We start from the raw sequence: 22,276 nt of genomic DNA, 5'->3' as shown, positions 1-22,276 counted from the left end.
CTTCCTCGTGTAGTGTTTTGCTCAAAATGCTTTGCAATGCTGGTTTTCTGGCTGCAAATTCTTTTAACTTTTGTTTATCATGAAAGATTTTTATTTCGTTGTCATACCTGAAGCTTAATTTTGCTGGATACAGAATTCTTGGTTGGCATCCATTGTCTTTCAGTGTTTGAAATACATTGTTCCATGACCTTCTTGCTTTCAGTGTCTGTGATGAAAAACCCGTGGTTAACCGTATTGGTTTACCCCTAAATGTAATCTGTCTCCTTTCTCTTGTAGCTTTTAATATTTTCTCTTTGTTCTGTATATTGGATATCTTCATAACAATGTGTCTTGGCGTTGGTCTACTGTGATTTTGTGTGCTCGGTGTCCTGTATGCATCTTCAATTTGTATATCTGTTTCCTTTTTTATTTCTGGAAAGTTTTCTGTAATTATTTCCTTCAGCAAGTTTCTCATTCCCTTGGTTTGAATCTCTGTATCTTCTTCTATCCCGATGACTCGTAAGTTCGGTTTCTTAATGTTATCCCATAATTCTTGGATGTTTTTCTCGTGATTTTTTACCAGCCTTTCTGAGTTGGCTAGACTCTTTTCAAGATGGTGTATTTTGTCTTCATTATCTGATGTTCTGGTTTCTACTTGCTCCACTCTGTTAGTGATACTCTCAATTGAGTTTTTAATTTGATTTATCGTTTCCTTCATTTCTAGAATTATTGTTTGATTATTTTTTATAGTCTCTATCTCCTGATAAAGATACTTAACTTCTTCTTTTATCTGTTTGTGAAATGCATTCTCAATGTGTTCTTTCGCTGCTTGAATTTGCTGTCTTGTATCCTCTTTAAGGTTCCATTCCATCTGTCTTAGCTGTTCCTTGAGTTCTTTATATGACCATTTTTCTGATGACTCTAGGTCCTCCTGAATATTTAGGCTGTCCTGCGTTGTTTGTACTCCTTTTCTTCCTTGTTTTTTGAAGCTGCTCATGTTGTTTCTTGTTCTGTTTGACTGCTGAGTTACTGTTTACTCCTATAAATTAGTTTGATGCTTGGGAGGAAAGGTATTTGAAGGGAAGGGAAGAAGTCTCTAAAGAGAATGAGAGTAGGCAGGTAGAATTCAAGAAAAAAGGGGGGATAAGAAAAATGAGAAGACTAAAGAAGAAAAAGAATAGGAACTAAAAAAGAAAAAGATTAAAAAAAATAATAATAATAATTAAAAAAATTTAAGTTAAAATTAGTAGAAAAAAAAATTTAAAAAAATATTTTGTAAAAAAAAATTAATAAAACAACAAGAAAGAAAAAATGAAAATGAAAGAAAAACCTAAATCAAAAAAAAAAAAAGGAGAAAAGAAAAAGAAAAAAAAAACAAAAAACTAATAAATGCAGTCTTAGAGTTTGATTAACTTCTCTTCCAGTAGATGGCGCTGTGCCCACCAGGTCAAGTTTCTCCTGTCAATACGCGGGAACCAATCACTGTGCAGCAGCTCTTCCCAGACTGGGCGAGTCTCCAATCCTGAGTGTCTAGGGCCTCCTCTTGTGCCTAGTCATTTCCCACTTTTTCTCTAGCCAGGCCCCTCTCACCACAATACTGGCTACACGCCAAGTCTGCTGCTCCCGGGAGCCCTGTTTTCATGAACGACTGGGCACACTCTTCCAGTTTGCCATTCCCTCAGACCCTAAGCTTGTAGAGTTTGGGGCTGAGAATCCTCAGCGGCTTTTACTTGCCCTCTGGTATCCACTTCCCGTAGGTGGTGCAAGAGGCCTCAGCAGTCAGCCCTGGTGGGAGCGGTATTTCCGCTTGTGGGACCCGCACCACCTCTGATTCCCTCGGATTGGCTGAAGCACTCACAGGAGAGCTGGGAGGTGCCCTTACGGGAGAGCTGGGAGGGGCTCTTAGAGTTTTCCCGATGTGTGGAGAGGGAAGGCTATGGGATCACACACCTGTTTCAACGCCGTTATCTCCTCCGCAGCAGTCTGATGACACGGTTTCCCTTTGCCGGGAGACTAATTCAACGGGTGGGTCCTTCTCTCCCAAGCCCCGTTTCAAACCTGTGGCCACTACTTATGAAGGCTCGGTAGGCATTTACCTTCGTAGGATGAGAAGGGCTGACCAGTTGTTTCAGCGGGATGAATTAATGCCGAGTCATAGCTGTTTGTCTGCGGGAAGCAGGTGGCCGGGAGTTTGAATTCAGCGGGTCAGAGCTCAGTGCGTGTTCTTGGATCACTTGGATTTTAAATTGTCGCTCATCTTATCAGCTGTTTCATATACTTCGGCAGTTCATTCGCGCGGTGAAGAGTCTGCTCTATGGTGCTCTGTGGGAGGCGGCGGCAGTGGCGGCGGCCTTCGGGACCCCCGGGGAGGGGGTGCGTGTTGGGGGAGGGGAGGCGGCGCCTCAGGGCCGCGCGGTCAGGGTACCGGACACGCAGGAGAGCGGGCGGGGTGGGGGAAAGAAGTTGAGATCTAAATTTAGAGACTGAGCTTGGGAGGAGAGACGGCTGGGGAGAAAGAAGCAAGGTGGAAAGGCGGAGAGGAGAAGGGGAGGGAGAAGGAGAAGGGGCTGATGGAGCCGGGCGGCTCGGGCTGCAGCCTTTTGAGTGTCTATTTTAGACAGGAGAAAGTAGATAGGCACATCAGCAAGATAAAATGACAATTGAGAGTAATATAAACATGGAGCTGATGAAATGAAAAAAAAGACACCAAGTATTGCTCCTTTCACAGTAGAAGTACAGCAAGCAAAGTTTATGCACTCTTTTTATTTTCTGTCTTATTTCTCTTGGAAAATTTGGGGTCTCTCACATTGTTTCAACTACTGAATTGTTTGATTGCAGTATGTTTGGCACATATTTTTCATTTGAATTTTTTTTGTTCTTCTAATTGTTTTTGGCTTACCAGGATTTGCCATGGCAGATAATGGGGGAGAAACATTGGTTATTTAGGTTGATCATCTTATTTTAAGAGAAACTTCAAAAAGGGACAGGCTCTTTTTCTTTCTTTTTTAACCAAAAAAAAAAAGAGAGAGAGAATAGAAGTACCCTTCCTTTGTTTTCTAATATTTTGTAAATGTTTATTTTAGTATATTTCAGAACTTTTCTCTTTCCCACATTTCCACCGGGCTTGTAGGACAATATGTGCTTTTGAAGAAGACTTGGCAAGTGGGCTGTACTGAAGTATCCAAGACTGGAAGCCCCTGGGGTCATGCTCTTTCAGAATCTCTTCTCCACCAGTAGAATAATATGACAAAGCTTTTTTGTTGTTGTTGTTGTTGTACCTGTTTTGATTATGTTGTTTATATATAATTCTTGCCAGCTTGGTTGCTCTCCAGCATCTTTCCATTGCTGTCTCTGGAGAAACAAGCTTTCAGGAATTCCAAAGCCATGATAAATGTGCTTCAACAGCCTGAGTAATCCTGGAATGAACTCATGATCCCCCAGCTGAGCCTCAGCATAGGGACCCAGGCCACAGGTGGCTTTGGCAGCAGTGCTGTAGAACTTCCAGGTTTTCTACTCACAGACACTGTGAGATTTCTACTGTGTGTCCTTTTGAAGTGCTGAATTTGTAGTACTTAGTTACATGGCATTGGATATTACTACAGAAGATCCCTGACTGTACCTCCCAAGTGGAAACTTTGTAAGGAATAGCATTAAGATCCAGCAAGCTTGACATCAATTTCCTTTTGGCTCTTTAGTACCTGGAAACCTAGAGCACTAAGTTCCTTATTTTTCCTCTTAATGAGAGCAGTTTCCTTTTGAGGTACACCCTCGTGAGCTTATCAGTTTGTATCTATTTTTTTCATTCTTTGTCACATACATTATCTAAGGACTGAGACCTCTAAAACCCTCAGCCCCCAAATAAACTCTTCTTCTACTGATATTATTATTATCAGTCTTTTGTTTACAGTGGTGAAAAAGTTGACTAAAACAGATGCTGTTCTTTTTTTATTAATATCAAAATTTCAAGGTCTTAAAAGTATTGCTCTCCTGACATGTCAAATATATAATGGCTAAAGCTGGTTCCATATCTTGCTCATCCAGGACCCGTTTAAGATTGTTTAAGTGAGTAACTAAAAGAAGGAAAGCATGGCGAAGCATAATCAAAGGCTCTTACATGTTTTCACTCATGATACAACAGTCTTCTATATTTCACAGTCAAAAGGGTCATAGATATATATCTATAGTAATTAATATGAAAAAATACCAAAATTGGAAAACAAAACATCCTAATTTTTATGGATCATATTGCAGCACCAAAGCCAGCATTTATTTAGCTTTGTGATCTTGGGGATGACACTCTGTAAACTGTATTACCCAATCTCCTTTGCAATAAGTCCCTGATAGACATTGACAATGAGAAGCACTACAGAATAATTAGAAAGTGTAAGACAACACAGGGATTCATTTTATCCATTTTTTGTTTATTCTGAGTGTCTGACTCTTGGTCCTAGAAAAAACACATTACTTCATAGAGGAATTGGTCTCAGGCTTCATCTTATGTTCTCATTCATAGAGCTAGCTTTATCATAGGACTTAGCTGTGTAAGCAACAATAGACAGTGCTCTATCTTCCCAGATAAGAATGCTAACTCTGTGGGGTCCCTGCACTAAGTTCCCAAGAACTGAAAGTATTCATAGAGTATCACACTTCAAAAGCAACAATTTCATCTATCAACTACTCCCAACTCCTGTGTTCTGAGAATCCACCTCTTTCCCCAGAATAGATAATCCAAGAGACAAAGGCAAAAGCATGAGTGCCTTGTTATCATTATCATCCTCAGGGTCCATGCATGTGTACATTCCTTTTTTTAAACTTCCTCCATGAACAGATATATATTAACTTGGAGTTACCTCCATGTTCCTGTTCTCTCTCTCTCTCTCTCTTTTCCCTTTTCTAACCTGAAAAAACATCCCCTGTGTAAAATTTGTTCCAGCAATATTTCTCTTTTCCTTTATAGACCCTAACTTATGAAAAAGTATAATATTAAATAATATTAATATTATTAATACCATGTGTGGTATTAATACATAATCTCCCCATTAGGTACTTCATCTCCTCTTTAACATTGATCCAGATGTAAACTATATTTACTTACTAGCCAAAGATATACTCAAACTCATATTGAAAGTTTTGAACTTACAATAATTTTACCTGATCTATATTTCACCTGGCTTCATTGAAGAGAAACCAAGCATGGTTTTCCCTTGATGTTCATTGGGCTTTGAGTCTTTGATTGATACCTTTTATTTCATTTTTTGTGATTAATATTTTTTATGATATGGGGTCTTGCTATATAACTCAGGTTGACCTTAAACTTATGATCTATATAATGCATTGGGCTGTTATATATAAATAAAAAATTAATTAAAAAAGAATAAATCTTCTTCATGATTTAAAGGACATTTATACAAATATCTGGATGTGCACTAAAAAATCTTGCTTAATTATATTTCTGTTTTAAGTTACTTCCTAAAATTTGGTTATGCCATTAATTTCTGGCTATCATATTCACATGTAAATAATTTAGACTTTGAGTTTGGAGGGATATTATCAGAGATAAATATGTTTGACACTGCAAATCACATAATATGAGTTAATTTTAGAATTTTCAGTGATTAAAGATTGTGAACAACATTCTAGCTACACATTCACCTCTGAATTCTTCTTTTGGAAGGGAGAATGAGAAGGCTCCCCATAGCCCATACATTTGGCACAACTTAGTTTTCCATACATCATTTGAATACCATTTTAAAGTCAACATTTCAGTTTCCCCTATAGACACCCTGCAACAAGGCTATTAATTAACTTTGATATTTTGTTTCTAGAGTTAATGATGAAAATAGTTATTAGTATGTTTTCCCATAAGAATCCCCAAGAAACTATACCAGTTCTGAGTAAATATGCTCTTTATATAAAAAGTGGAAATATAATGTATATCAATGTGGAGAGAAAATTGCTTCATTCAAGTCAGAATAGGAAACTGTAGCTACTTTTTTAAAAGAACATAAAAATAAACATAAATAAGAAAATAGTACAGTTTTGATAAAAACAAACATCTTAGATTTCTAGGTTTTAGGTAAGGCTGAAACTGGAGGTTAATCATTTGATTTCTAGAGAAGTCAGAATAATGTGTTTGAAAATGAGACAAATATGCTGACTGGAGAGAGAAATACAAATGTTTATGTATGTTTCTAAATATCTCTGGATTTTAATGTGAACACAGTCTCTGTTGAAAGTGAAGCAAAAAAAAAGTATGGGTTAGAAATGAATTTTTATAAGACTTTAAAAAAACATGCCTAATATATATTTGATCATAGTAAAAAGAAATTTTCACAATGCATCAGCAAAGAAAACCCCTGGGGAATTTGTTGAAAGTAAGTATTTCATATATATATGAAAGAGAATTAGGAAAATGAGTATCCAGAAAGGAGATAAGAGTAAGAGGGGTTAGCCTGTGGTTCTCAGTGCTACATAAAATGTGAAAACTCTCAAAGGAAAACAAAGCACATACACATCTACTAAGTTGCTAGGTTTTTCATTATCAGTTCAAAATCTGCACTTGATGTATCCTTAATATTGCTTAATTATTTATCACCTTTACCCCCTTGCAGTTCAGATGGCATCTTAACAGAATTCAACTATGAGGAATCACACATTAGTGACAAACTTCATTATTGTAGGACTGACAGATGACCCAAATTTGGAAATTGTAGTTTTCCTTTTTCTATCTGTAACATATCTTTTGAGTACTACAGGAAATCTTACCATCATCCTTCTGACCTTGCTGGATCCCCACCTCAAAACACCCATGTATTTCTTCCTAAGAAATTTTTCCTTCTTAGAAATCACACTGACATCTGCCTGCATCCCTAGATACCTGGTCAGCATAGTCACTAAGGACAAGACTATTTCCCTTGATGCTTGTTTGGCACAGGGACATTTTACTCTTCTTATAGGTATAACAGTTTTTCCTGTTGGCAGCTATGTCCTATGACCGCTATGTGGCCCTCTGCAAACCCCTTCATTATGCAACCATTAGGAGCAGCAGAGTGAGGCACCTGCTGGTTGCTGCCTGTTGGATAGCTGCTGGGGTAGCGATCACCCCTGGAGTTATTGTGAGTTTGACGCTGGAGTTCTGTGATGGCAATGTTATTGAACATATTTTCTGTGACTACTCTCCTATCCTGAAACTCTCCTGCACAGACACACATGACTTACAGTTGTCAAATTTTATTTTAGCCATTATTACCCTCTTGAATACACTGGCTCTGGTATTGTTCTCTTATATCAACATCATAACAACAGTTCTGAAGATCCCTTCTGCCCAGGAGAGAAAGAAAACTTTTTCCACCTGTTCCTCCCACCTGATTGTGGTCTCCATCTCTTATGGCAGTTGTATTTTTATGTATATCAAACCTTCTGCAGAGGAAAGGATATCTTTAAACAAGGGGGTGTCAATGCTCGCTGTTTCCATTGCACCTGCACTAAATCCTTTCATTTATTCTCTAAGAAAAAGCAAGTGATACAAGCCCTGAGGGATCTAGTAAAGAGATGTACAGTTTACAACTTTGAAATAACAGCGTTGGCCTTTGTAAAAGCATACTACTGAAAATTAGTGAAAACTACAGCCTGTTCCAGCTATCTTTATAACACATCCCTTTAATTTGTTTGTTTTATATTATGGCAGTCATGAAAATCATCCATAAGGAGACTTTGATGTCCTTCTTGTTATTCTTCTTTTTAATAACTTGATGAATCCCCATGGCATTCTTTCTTGAATTGCTCAAATCACTTTATTACTTAAATGTAATTGTTTGATTTTTTGTTCATCACAATATTCCACTATGAATTGTTATTAGAAATCTCACACATGGTTTTCTACAATAGACAAACTCACTTGTAACTCTGTAAATATTATCTTATTTCATTTTATCAGTATCTAAGAAAGATTGCTTTATTAGCAACACAATGTTAATATTTTATTAAAATATGTGATGTTGCAGGAAGATAACCTGCCTTCCACCTTCTCTTCCTGTTTCTCTTCCCTCTTGCCTTCTGTTTTTGTTCTTCCTTTCTTATTTTTTGAGCATTTAGGATGACCAATGTTTCCATATACTTTCTTTCTCCTCACTTTTTGTACGTTTTCTATCACCTTTTTAAAACGTTTTTTTCTTTGTTTCTCTTCTATCTCAGTTAAATATCTAAAGGTATAATCTTGTAATGGTGAGTATTTTATATAGCTCCCGCTACAACTTTTTCATACTATAGACTGGTATCCCATGTCTTTATGCATTTGATCTCCACAACTAAGGAAAACAATAAACAAGAGAATCATGAACATGGTGTGTGCCCCCCAGCCCCCATACTGTGTATGTGTGTATTGTATCTATGAGAATCCAATGAATCACCACCAGTACTCATCAATTATGTGCAGTTTTATTCTTCTTTTCATGAGTGTGCCTGTATGTTTTGAAGATATGTGATCAGGTTCTAAAATACCACTGATTCACATTAAAATAGATGGGGATAAAAAATTGGCTGTACATTTTTTCATTAACAAAAAATATATATTCTCCAATTTGAGAACAAAGGAGGAATTTTGAAATGTTTATCATTTTTAAATAGACCTAGTTTTTTGAACTTATTTTCTTGTAGATTGTTTACTGATTATATGAAAATTTTTCCTTGGTGCATAATAATTATACGTAATAGTATATTATGCCATATTATGTAATAATAGTGTATTGAGGCATATTCATAATACACATAATTTGATCAATTTCATTCCACGGAACCTGCATTTACCCTCCAGTCCTCTCTCCTCCCATTGTCCTGCTTCTACCTACTAGTTTTCCTTATATTTTCATGAGATCTTCATTTTTTCTTTTTTTTCTCTCTAGCTTCCACATATGAGAGGAAATCATGAGATCCTTGATTTTTGTATTTGGCTTATTTCACGTGATATGACTCTCTCATTCCATCCATTTTCCAGCTTACCACATCACGTCCTTTCATTATTTTTTGTTGCTAAAAATACACACACACACACACACACACACACAAACACAATCTTTTTCATTCATGAGTTGTCAAATACTAAGGCTGATTGTTTCAGTAGAAATCTCTGTAATTTTGAAAGAAGATTTGGAGAAGCAAGTATCTGAGTCTATGGAAACAGATTGAAGTACATGCTAGGACCACATTATACCTGTATGGGGACAGAAGCACTTGTGAAGAACAAATGCTAAAATGGAGGTTCACATTCCCTTTGTAAAGGCTGAGAATCGGAACACCACAGAGTGCCCCTTTCTTGGCTCCCCACCCCATGCATAGTAGCATCCTTTGAGTAGTCATAATAGTAAAATACAGCCAACACAGCTACAAAAAGACAAATTCATTTTGGAAACAGTGCAAAGAGAAGAGCCAAAGTCAAATGAGAAGAAAGAACCCAAATGGAGGCATATATCTGCACCCACCCTCCAAACATAACTTTGATGAAATATTCTGCCCCCCCCCAAATATAAGTATTACTAAGCAATGCCTTTCTTGTGGTTACTGAAGTTAACCACAGTACTAGCAAGCTTGAAGCAGAGACCATCTCCTGGCTGGATTATGCAAATGTCCTCAAGAAATATTCAAATAATTAATGGCTGATAATTTTCCAAAATTGATGGCACACACAAAATAACAGACCTAAAATGTTCAGAGAATACCAAGAATAAGAAAACTGTGGAGCAAAACAGACTTAGGCATATTACATGAAAGCTGCCCAACAACTAAGACAAAAGGAAGAAGCACCAGGCTGCCAGAGGCGGAAGTTGTTTCAAAGGAACAAGGATAAGAATCATGGCAGATGCTCATGTGAAACCCTGAAAGACAAAAGATAATGTCATGACATCTTTAAGTCCGGAAAGAAAAAAGGCAAGTTGACTTAGATATTTTCTATACACAGCAAAAATATTCATTAAAGCGGAAAAAATAATTTGTCATGCAAATACAAACTAAAGTTTTTATTGACCAAAATATTTAATCTATAAGAAATGTTAAGGAAAGCCCTCCAGCTAGAAGGAACTTGACACTAGTAAGAATTTGGATCTCTATAAAGAAATAGTTGTAATTGAATTATATGAAGATAAAATTAACTGTTTTGAATTTTAATTATTCTAAAAGAAAACTGTCTTTTTAAAGTATAGCTAGTAAAGCTGTGTGACATGTTTAAACACATTTAAAAGTGAATAAAAGACAGGATTTGGTGATATATTGTTACAAGAATCTCACAGTACACTAGAAATAGTTTATTGTTGTTGTTGTTGTTGTTATTGTTATTATTATTATTATTATTTTGGGTACTAGAGATTGAACTCAGGGGAACTCAACCACTGAGCCACATCCCCAGCCCTATTTTATATTTTACTACAGATGGTCTCACTGAGTTTCATAGTGCCTTTCCATTGCTGAGGCTGACTTTAAACTCATGATCCTCCTGCATTTGATGTTAAATGCTGATTAGTTAAAATGTATATTGTACACTGTGAAGAAATCTTTATAAATAAAAATTATGTCATGATATAAATTATATAAACAGAGTGTACATAATAGAAAAATAATGTGTCCATTAAAACCAAGAGAAGGCAGAATAATAGGAAAAGAAGAAAAGGACAAATGGAAATACAGATGATTCCTGACTTGTGATGTTTAGATGTTTTACCTATATGAAGGCATAAAAGTGATATGCATTCTCTAGAACCCAGCAAAATTAATATGATACTCTCATGAATCTGGCAGTGGCAGCCAGGTAGCTCCGTGTCAGCTACAAAATCACAGGGTCACCATGTGTGAAAGAGGCTTTGTTACCTAACTGTAAGCTAATGTAATTGTTCTGAGTACATTTGAAGAAGGCAAGACAAGGCTGTGATGTTCAGTTGGTTATTTGTATTAAATGAATTTTTGATATGATATTTTTAACTTTCAAAAGATTTATTAAAACATAACCCCAATAAATGTCAAGGGCATTCTAATTGTCACACTTGTGTTTTATTTTTTATTTTTTTGCCTTTCTTGATTAAATACTTTGCTGATGATGTTGAATAAGAGGTGAGAGAGAGGATCCCGTGGTCTTGCATTTCAGGGAAAAGTGTCAAGTTTATCCACATTAAGTATAATGTTAGTTTTCTGTTTATTAGGTGAATATTCTTATTAAGTTATGAAAGATTTCCTCCTATCACTAAGACTTTGAGATGAATCTGGTTTTGTTTCTCTCTCTCTCTCTCTCTCTCTCTCTCTCTCTCTCTCTTTAAGAATTGTCTTTCTAAATCACTTGCTATCCAGTAAGAATACTGTCTTTTTAACCTGGTGATATTTTTTAGCCTGGTGATAGATTATTTAAAGTTGTCATTAAAAATTGAACTAGACTTGAATATCTAGAATAAATTCCATCCATTCTTGGCATTTAATTATCTTTACATATTGTTAGATATGATTTACTAATATTTTGCTGAGAAATTCTGTCACTATGTTCATGAGAGATATTTGTAGCCTTCCTTTCTTTCAATGACTTTACATGGTTTTTGTATCAGATTAATGCTGGTATTATAAAATAATAAGACGTGTGCGTTCTTCTTTTATATTCTGAAAAATTGTAGGCAATTCATATGTTTTCATCTTTAGCCAATTGAATTCACCAATAAAATCCTTTGGACCTAGTTTTTTTTTGTTTTGAAAAGCTTTTAATGAAAGACTCAATTTCTTTAATACAGACAAACTTATTCAGATTATTCTCTCTGTGGGATGTGACAGCTTGTATTTTTGTGGAATCAAAAAGTTCATTTCATCTACAGTTTCAAGTTATGGGCACAAAGTTTTCGTTATCAAGCTTTATTACTTTTCATATTTACTGAGTCAGTAGTGATGACCACTGATTTCTTATTTCATTAATTTTTATCTTCCTTTTTTGGCATATTTTGTTCAATTTAATTAGCACTTATCAATGTTATCAATTTATCCTTCTTTTCCTAAGTGTAAATTTCATTAATGTTTGCTTTTTTTCTGTTACTTACTTAATTCTTCTTGTTTTTGCCTTAAAAGTGCTCTTCTGGAAATATTTTATAAATGTCTATAATTTTCCTAAATTTTATAGTGCTACACCAGCTTTTTTTGACTATTTTTAGAATAATATTAACTTTTGCATTCCTTTACTCTTAACCCAATTGAATCTTTTTTACTTAAATTTGGTGTATTTTAGATTACTTATGCTTTTTCCTCAGAAATTCTCTCTTTTTTGGTGGAAGAATACTGGGGATTGAACCCAGGGACTATTTGCCACTGAGCCACATCCCCAGCCCTTTTTAATTTTTATTTTGGATTCTGCAAAAGTTCTTTATTTTGATCATGCTGGTGAACACATAACTGTATAAATTTTTTATGTTCCATAAAACTGTGTAAGGATGAAATTTGTACAATTACCTGAGCAAAAATAAAAGATAAAGCTAAAACAAAGAGGTAATTTTGATAGTGTGAACAAGAAAACTACAGCAATATCAATAAACTTGAAGAGTCTTTGGGGATAGATATATTTGGTAATATATAAACTTGAAAATCCAGTTACTGATGGTGTTTGTATGTTATTCCGGATTTATGCATAATTTTTCCTTATTATATAGAAATTTGCATTATTGATTTTGTATACTTTCTATAATACTCATTTAACAATAGAAATAGTGTCATGAGTTTTATTTTAAAATGTTTATTTTCCACCATATCCAAATTATCTAATTTTTGTTTTATGTTTATAATACACAGTTAAGTGTAAAGTTAAACTGTAATGTGTCATTTTATTTTCAAATTATTTTTACATATGATTAATTGAAAATTGGAAAGTTACTGCTTTTCACTTAGAGATATGAACACATTATTTGTGTGTAGAAAGCTCACCTTGGGATCAGGTCTTCTCTACAGAGTGTAATGCCTTTTGGAATTTAATCCTTCCAGATTAAATTCTTAGGTCCTTAAGGCCTATGTGTTGCTGTGTGACCACAGAAACATTTTACTACCATGTTGGTGCTTGATGGGCAGATGTATGGGAAAGGCAAGACTGATTTTAATTACCTGAACTATAGTAATGATAATAAGGTGTTTATAAAGATTAAATAATATAATATGTATGCAAAATATGTATTAATTTCAATGAAAGAATCTGGATTAGTACGTGATGAATCATCTTCCTCCTGATTCACCTTCGTATTTCAGCTTCAGTTTATTGCAATCAAATTGAAAACAAAACTTTGGAAATGAATAATATTGTCCTTTGTGTAGTTATGGAATTGACCTCATAATTTTGTTCCAAGGTTAATGTACTCAGATTATGTAATTTGCATGTTGCATGTAATCTCCATGGTAGATGCTGGTTTAGATGATTTTGTGACTCTTTTTCATTATGTAAGAGATTAATTCTTTGGTTAGTATTTTAAAGAGATCTAGAAGCAGCTACACACCTGTGAGTGGAGCAGTCCTTGAGAAAGGACATTGCTTTCTGATAGCCCCTTTTCCCCACTTCCCATTTGCCAGTTGCTTGCAACTAAAACACTCAGGGGTCACTCCAGGGAAACTGGGCTAACTGGACTGTGTGAAATAAACACACAAGAGACAGAAATATTTTTTTATTTGGAGGTGCTGTGACTGCTCCTCTGACCTTAAGGGTCCCCAGAAAGAGAGAGCAAAAGAGCTGACCCCTTTTATTGAGGAGAAGCTATTCAAATGAGGCAAGAGGTCAGGTTTCAAGGGGCTGAGTCTAGCTTCATGATGTCTGCTGTCACAGGTTGACTGACATCTAGGTAGGCCACACCCAAGGGTACAGTAAGAGAAGGGGACACACAAAAGGCATTTCCATGGAACATTCTATCCTAAACAGGGCAAGGGGTAATATTACAAAGGAACAGGTGAGCATAGCTCCACCCATGGGAATGTAGGAAGGCATGCCCATGCAAAAAAATACAGACACTAGAACCCTAGAAGACTGGGGCTATCTAGTAGTGTGGCCGATGCAGGACGCCATCATGCTCAGCAGAGGAGTGGACTCAGTCACATGCTAGTCGGTCTCCCGCACACACTGAACCCCATTAATTTTGAAATATTCATGCCATTTGAACCAAGTCATATGTTAATATAAAGCATTCTTTTTTAGGACAATAAAAATGTGAATATAGTGAATTCCCCAAATGTGCAGAGAGATTGCAGCATGGGACTCAGTCTTTAGAGAATAACAAATTTAACTTTTATTATGGCTAAGAGCCAGTATTTGAAGTATTAATTTTATGTATTTAAATTTATTCCTCAATATTTCTCACCTGAAATCATTTTTCAAAATGCTTAGGAGACCCTTAGATTTCTTGTCACTAATTCTAAAGTGGAGTGTGACAAATTGGCCTTTTTCACTGCTTATCTGTACTACTTATTTTCTCCTCTGCTGACATCTCCTATCTCCATTCAGAAACCCATGAAGAATTATGTCTCTTATGTCAGATCCCTTCATGTCCTTGAAATCTCCTGGATCCCACCACAGACTCTTATATTTGGTTCCAATATTACCTCAAGGAAGATTCAAGTGTCTTGAAAATAACTTCTTATTTTGTTGTTTTTCCATCTTGCATACTATCTTAGTTCTGGATCTTACTGGTCTTGTTTGGATCATTGAAAAACTCTGATCTATTAATTGTCCTGTGCATTGCCACTAGAGTTATTTTTTTCTATCTGCTTAGCATACTTCAATGACTGCTCATTACAACAAAACAACCCAAGTTGGCGTTCAGAAGTGATTTTAGCAATTATTACTAAATAAAAAATAACATTTTTTAGTGTTAGATTTTAGCATGAAGGCAGAATAGCATTTGTGTAATTATTATAGTAATGCCAGTGTCAGACTCACAGAATATATCTATGAGTTGTTCCCTTCACAAGCTAAAGACAAATTGTACTGAAACCTCCCATTCATCTAAAAAAATGTGTGCACATATTTTTGCTGCTTCCAAACTTTTACCTAGAGAAAATGTGGCATATATACACAATGAAGTTTTACTCAGTCATAAAGAAAAATGAAATTATGTCATTTGTAGCAAATGGATGGAACTGGAGAACATCATGCTATCTGAAATAAGCCAGATTCAGAAGGTCAAGGGTTCCATGTTCTCTTACATGTGCAAGCTAGAGAGACAAAAAGGAGAAAAAGGATCTCATGAGAATAGAAGGGAGATCAGAAGTGTAGAGGAGGAAGATTAGGGGGAAGGAGGAGAGGAAGGATTGGAGAATACATAAGGGAATGAAATAGACTAAACTGTACTGTATGTAGAAATATATCACAGTGAGGCCTACTATTATGTGTGGAATGCCACATGAAACTTTAGAGGGCATACACTAGTTATAAGCATGTACACACATCTATTCACTTATATGCAACATTTGAACATATGTATACACACATAATGTATATATTTAAACATACACACACACATACTCTTGTGGATCTCTATGTTCTGGAAGATGAAAACTAAGAGCAAATAACAGCAGCAGATCATGGGCATCTGGAAAGAAAGACTTGGTGCTGAGGACGGCCTGTATTTACTGATTCTAAAGACAGCAGCTTTCTGAGCCTTCATTCATTCATCCATCTACTTCCTTATTGAATAAAAAATATTTAATTAAATTTGTGGACGGTGGACACAGGTTAATGATATAAAGTTTTGCTTCATTTGGACTAAATATGACTCATTGCAAAGGACTTAATATTAGAAACTTAATCAGCACACCACTCGACTTTATAAACAATAATTTCTTTATAAAATACATGTAATTCTTTTTAATAACATCCTCAGTAAAATAACAAGAGAAAAGTTTAAGGAATTAAATATGCCATTAAATAGTCACACAGTTTCTAACTTATGCATAGTTCCTAAGAGTAATCCTTTTCTTACAGAGCTTTGTCTATTAGTATTTTTGGCCACTTAAAGTCTAATAAACAGACAATGCTTTGTCCAGTGTTCTATAAATAGTACTTTAAAAGGCAATTAGTTTCATTTATTGTCCAACAATAAACCTTGTTCATAGAGAAATTGATATATTTTCTGTGCTTCCCCGAAATCCCTCCTTGTTATTTGTAGGGCTTCTGTATTTGGGATCAGGGTCACTGATGACATTATGGCTGTGGCATGCTTGGTGCCTGGGAAAGTTTCTGTGCAAAGGTACAGGTTGCCTGGTTGCTATGGTAATGCCCTCCATATTAGAGTCTTATCAGCTTTGACCTTAATCTTAGGCACATAACTCCTGGGAATAAAGACACTTGCTCGCTGTATAACTACAATGTTTCACCAAGCTCTGGTTTTCCTGGAGCTGCCCACTTAACAGTAACTTCAGACACTGGGCCTTCTTGAGAACTGCACAAACCTCCTAACATTGCTTATTTTTACTATGAAATGTAACTGCAGAATAAGCAACCTTACTGATACTCTAAACAATAATGTGGTTATGGTACTCATGACCTAATGTAACCTATTGTTATAGTGGCTGCTTGGACAAAAGGGCCACTCTGCCACCTTTCCCGCCCTTGCACATTGTCTCTGTATCTCCTTTCTTTGAGATTGTTTACAACTGGCTCCCAACGTAGGGCATGAACCCATGACCCTGGGATTAAGGGTCCCATGCTCTACCAACGGAGCTGTTTTCCATCTCTTCTCAACAGGTTCATGCTATAGTCAACAACTGTTCTCACCTTTCAGGACCCTATGTAAAAATCTGTAAATCCACAAATTCCACTTTCTAATACACTTTGACAAATGGAGGTTACCCATTTCCCATCTTTTCATCCTTACTCCTTTCTTCATGTTTTTTATTGATAAATCATTCTAAGTTCATTTGGACTAGTGCCCAAAGGTCTAATAAGGTATCTACTTACATTTCTCATTGTTTGGCACCATGAGCAAGCTAGTCATTTAAAAATGGATATACCCTTACATATATATCTCATGCTTTTACACAACTTTGTAATCAGTAAAATATATATTTAAATCATAAGATTTCTCATATCCTGCTGGACATGCTTTGGTTAAACAAATACATCATACTCTTAAAACTTACCTCTTAATATAAAATAAAAAGGGCATCTAGCCTCCCTCATATTAATAATGCTTTAAATATTGCTTTATTTACAATTAATGTACTCAACATGCAATACAAACTTTATACTCACAATTAATTATCTGCTTTGGATAGATATTTTATTCTCACCAGTCATTACCAAAAATTTATATAATTTATAATTTTCCACCAGACCCAAGAGGACAAGACCCTATGCCTCTGATCACATGGAGAAAACAATAGATTGCCATGTCTATGCCAAGGTATCCAGTTTGGATTCAACACAATGCATGAGACATCAATTATAAATAGACATAAGGGACTTCACAATCTGATCCCCAAGTTTTGTTTGATTGTGGATAAAGAGAACATCACAAAACAAAAGGACAAAGATCATCTAAAGAGAAGATACACTGAAAGAGGATCCACAGCTACTAGACTTCCAGTGACTTGGGGAAATACAAAATCATTAAAAACATTAGCTCAACAGCTGTTGGCTCAAATGGGGTTAAAATGTACTCCAGAAAACTTAGTTACTGCTTTGATTGCTAAACTCGCACAGAACTTTGTAAATGGTTTGGTCTTAACAATAATGTTGTTCAGTTGTTGTACCTCAGCTATGGAAATTCAGTACAGTCAGACTCCTTGACTTTTAAAACCCATTATATTATCTGGGTTCACTTGGCTAAAATTGTTATATAACTACAAAAATGTCTCATGGTACCCATTGTTGTCTTAACAGGCTAACTGAGTTCTTACCATCCCTACAGGATTTAACAGGCCACCATCCTGCATAATGGATTCATAAAAGGGCTATTCCCCTTGATAAAAACTGTGATGATTCAGTAAGCCTTTTCTCTAAGACAAAATTTGACACTTTGACATTGTCCTTAGTGGGTAACCCTGGACTTGCTGTTGTGAATTTCAAAACCAGCATAAAACTTGGTTGTGCTATAGCAAATAATATTAATTATACCTCTATGGCTATTAATATGATTCATGAAGAACAAAAACGACATCATCAAACCATATTTGACAATTGGGCTGCAATTGATTATTTGTTATTATTACATCATAAGGGATATCAAGAGTTTAATAATATGTGTTGCTTTAACTTAAGTGATAATGGTAATTCTATTTCAAAGGAGTTAAATTACTTTAATGATATCATTGATAAGATCCAACAAGGTGATGAAGGTTTTGACTTGTTGTATTGGCTAACTTTGCTTAGGTCAAGCACTTATTCATAGCTGGATGTTTACTAATACTGGAATTGTTATGTTGTACTTGCTGTTGTCAATATCTACCCTATTTTTTTTGCCTCCACCAACATTAAGAAGGAAACACACATTATTCATCCAAAAGGCCTTAAAAAAAAAAGAAAGGGGAGCTGTAGGGGTTCTGTGTTTGGGATTGAGGTCCCTGATGGCTATAGAATGCTTGGTGCCTTGGAAAGTTTCTGTGCAAAGGAATAGGATGCCCAGTTTCTATGGTAATGCCCTCCATGCTAGAGTCTTATCAGCTTCAACCTTAGTCTTAGGCACATAATTCCTGGGGATAAAGGAACTTGCTTGCTTGATAACTACAATGCTTTTCCATGCTCTGGTTCTCCTGGAGCTGCCCGTCTAAAAGTAACTTCAGACAATGGACCTTGTTGAGAACTGCACAAACCTCTTAATATTACATATTGTAACTATGAAATGTAAGTGCAGAATAAGCAACTTTACTGATATTCTAAACAATAATGTGGTTATGGTACAAATTGCCTAATGTAACCTATTGTTATGAATAAATGTGGCTACTTGGACATAGGGGCACTCTGCCACCTCCCCTGCCCTGCATCTTGTCTCTGTGTCTCCTTTCTTTGAGAGTCTTTACAATTATTCACAGGTTTCTGCCACTCTCCTCAAAGACTGAATGGTGTTAATTATTTTAATTTTGAAAGATGTTGAAGATAGCATTATTAAATGACTGCACCTAAACAGTTCCCTTAGCATTGTGTGGATTAGAGATAAAGAAAAATAATTTTTATGAAAGCATAAATATAATATAGAAAGTAGATACATAGAACTGGAAAATACCACCACCATTCCTGAGTTATCAAGTTGCTTCTAACAGAAGAAGAAGAAAAAGAGAAGAAGAAGAAGAAGAAGAAGAAGGAGGAGGAGGAGGAGGAGGAGGAGGAGGAGGAGGAGGAGGAGACGGTGGCAACAAATGTGATTTACTTTTATATACACATAAATAAGTAGATTATTTTAGAAAAATATTGATGGATGTGGTGGCACAGGCCTATAATCCCAGCAGTAGGAGGATCACAAGTTCAAAGTCAGCCTCAGCATCTTAGTGAGACCCTGTCTCAAAATAAAAATTAAAAAGGACTGCAGATGTGGCTCAGTGGTTAAGTGCCCCTGGGTTTCATCCCTGGTATCAGTAAAGCAATAATGAAAAAAAAAAGAAAAAAAAACATTAAGGCATTTATTCTTAACTTAGAGGAATTTAATTAAGTAGAAAACAAGACAGAAAATGTCATGCAAGGTTAAAAAATAACTCCTATCCTCTTTTTCTATTCTAATTAAACTATCTCTTTATTTGTTTCACCTTTCCAAGTAAGTGTACATATACAGACACACATACAATTAAAACTCTTCCAAAATTGTCTGGTTGTATAATTCTTACTTAGATGTCATGGGTGATAATCTCTTGTTTTTTTTCTCTGTATCTTTCTCTCACTTTTTTTCTTGCAGTAAGGGTGATTAAACCCAGGTCCTCAGGCATGCTAGGCAAGTGCTCTACTAGTTAGATCCCTAGTGACAGATCTTAATAATTATAATTTTGTTTTAGCCAATCACCACCTGTTGTAATTTCAAGTGATTCAATGTTCAGTGGATGAATGTTGCTTTGTTGAGTATTTTTATTATCTAGAACATCAGCAATGTTTCATGGAAATGTGAATTAAGGAAGTTCCAGTGTGACATAATGTTAAGAAATTTTCATCCTTAGCAACTGTTTAACTTTGCTAGAATCAACTTCCAAGATAATTATTCACTAATGAAAATCAATTGACTATGTATGTGTTTTTGAATCATGCAAACAATAATGTGACATTGTCCCATGGTTACAAAAACAGCATGAGACAGTGAATGCTACATACCTACAATTTCTGTATGCTTGAAGGAAGTCTTTTTAATGAAATATTACAGTGTAAATAATAGAAATTATTATAAATAATTTATTGAAAGTCTATAAAAATGACCAGCAATGTTTGTCTGATGTATTTTTTATAAAACCTCAGCAATCAGAATTTTATTGTTTTACAATACTTTACAATAATATTTCACCTTAGAGCATAAGACTGACCTTTGAACAATTCTGGGGTTAGGATTGATGAATCCCTGCACAGTTTAAAATTAATGTCTAACATTGACTCTCCCAAAGATTAGTTACAGATAGCCTGTTGCTAATTGGAGGCCTTACTAAGGACATGAACAGTCAACACAAACTGCTCATAAAAATGATTTTATGAGTAAATTCTCAATCTATCTTGATTTGATATGAGAGACAATAGGGATTATTGATTTACCTAAAATTTAACTACACAGGTGCAAGATCAAGTACTCTATCTATTACCTTAAATAGTTAAGACTCTGTTTTTAGGCTAACTGGGACAAGAGGTGTTGGTGATATATAAATATGTCTAAGCAAAGAAGTAAAATGAGGTGTTCAGAAAGAATTTATAGGTAATTTTTCATTCAGTTTTGCCTCAAGAGGTCCATTTTCCCACATAATCACATTCATTAACTTGCAGAAAATACCATCCTCTGGACCATGCTCTTGAGACCTGCTTTACTTGCTGATTTCTTAGTGTATATATGAAGGGGTCAGGAGAGGAGCCTCTGAAGTGTTGAGCACAGCTACTCCTTTGCTTAACGTCACCCTCTCCCTTGCAGAGGGCTTAATGTACATGAAGTTGCAGCTGCCATAAGAGAGGGAGACAACTATCATGTGGGAGGAACAAGTGGAAAAGGCTTTTTTCCTTTAATTTGTAGAAGGAATTTTCAGAATTGTCCGGATGATATTTCTGTAGGAGAGAATACCTAATGTGAAGGTGAACATGAGTGTTACCACAGCTAAAAAGAACACCATGAGTTCTAGAAAGTGAGTGTTTGTGCAAGAAAGCTGCAGAATTGGAGGAGAGTCACAGATAAAATGATCAATTATATTGGAGGCACCAAAATCCAACTGCAGCAGAAGGAGGATTGGTGGAAAGATGATCAGGAATCCTGCAAGCCATGAGCTGAAGACAAGAAGGATGCAGACTCTGCTGCTCATGATGGTCGTGTAATGAAGAGGTTTGCAGATGGCCACGTAGAGATCATAGGACATAGCAGCCAGAAGGTAAAATTCTGTCACTCCCAAGAAGATGAAAAAAAAAATAACTGAGCCACACAACCATTGTAAGAAATTGTTCTGTCTCCTGTTACAATAGTGACAAGGAATCTGGGGACACAGACAGAAGTGAATGATATTTCTAGGAAGGAGAAGTTCCAAAGGAAGAAATACATGGGAGTCTGAAGATGAGGATCTGAAAGGGTGAGGATGATAATGATCAGATTCCCAGTCACACTTAGCATGTAGGTAACAAGAAGAAACACGAAAAGTACAACCCTCCATCGTGGGTCCTTTGTCAGTCCAAGAAGAATAAAATCTGTCACTGCAGTGGAATTTCTCATTATTTTTTCTCTTTATCAAGGTGTCCTCTAGGTTAATTGTAAAGTATGTGAAGAAATAAGAAATCTACTATCCTAATAAAGAAACAGAAAAAAATTTTTTTTTCTGTGTCTGGCTTATTTCACTTAGAATAATGTCCTTCAGGATTATCCATGATGTCACAAATGCCAATGAGGAAGTATCTTTGTTATAAAGCTGAATAATCTTCCATTGTTTGTGTAGATGTATATATGTATAAATACTTTTATATTATGGTATATTTAAAATATATATTGTAATATCTTCAAAAGGTACAGATTTTGGGGTATGAAGAATAGATAAGACTAGAGAACTAATATTGGTACTATAATTAATACTATATTGTATCCTAAAAATGTGATTTGAGAGCAAATTTTAGGAACCTCAGGGAGAAGATGGTGGCGGGAAGTGAGTAAGCCACTCCGTGCTC

The 22,276-nt window shown here is 35.6% G+C and overlaps 2 pseudogenes across 2 annotated transcripts; one reads left to right on the top strand and one right to left on the bottom strand.

The window, feature by feature from the left end:
* The first annotated feature begins 6,619 nt into the window (after positions 1-6,619).
* On the top strand, positions 6,620-7,556 carry LOC308658841 (olfactory receptor 6C74-like; annotated as a pseudogene). Its single transcript has one exon. The product of its transcript is annotated as an olfactory receptor 6C74-like (transcript).
* Positions 7,557-20,894: 13,338 nt separating this feature from the next.
* LOC308658248 (olfactory receptor 6C75-like) lies at positions 20,895-21,830 on the bottom strand (annotated as a pseudogene). The gene has a single exon. The product of its transcript is annotated as an olfactory receptor 6C75-like (transcript).
* Positions 21,831-22,276: the final 446 nt, after the last annotated feature.

This window comes from Spermophilus citellus (assembly GCF_964194105.1).
Source record: "Spermophilus citellus genome assembly, chromosome: 10".
NCBI classification, from domain to species: domain Eukaryota; kingdom Metazoa; phylum Chordata; class Mammalia; order Rodentia; family Sciuridae; genus Spermophilus; species Spermophilus citellus.
The sequence above is the reverse complement of the archived record's forward strand: the minus strand, read 5'-3'. Positions and strand labels throughout refer to the sequence as shown.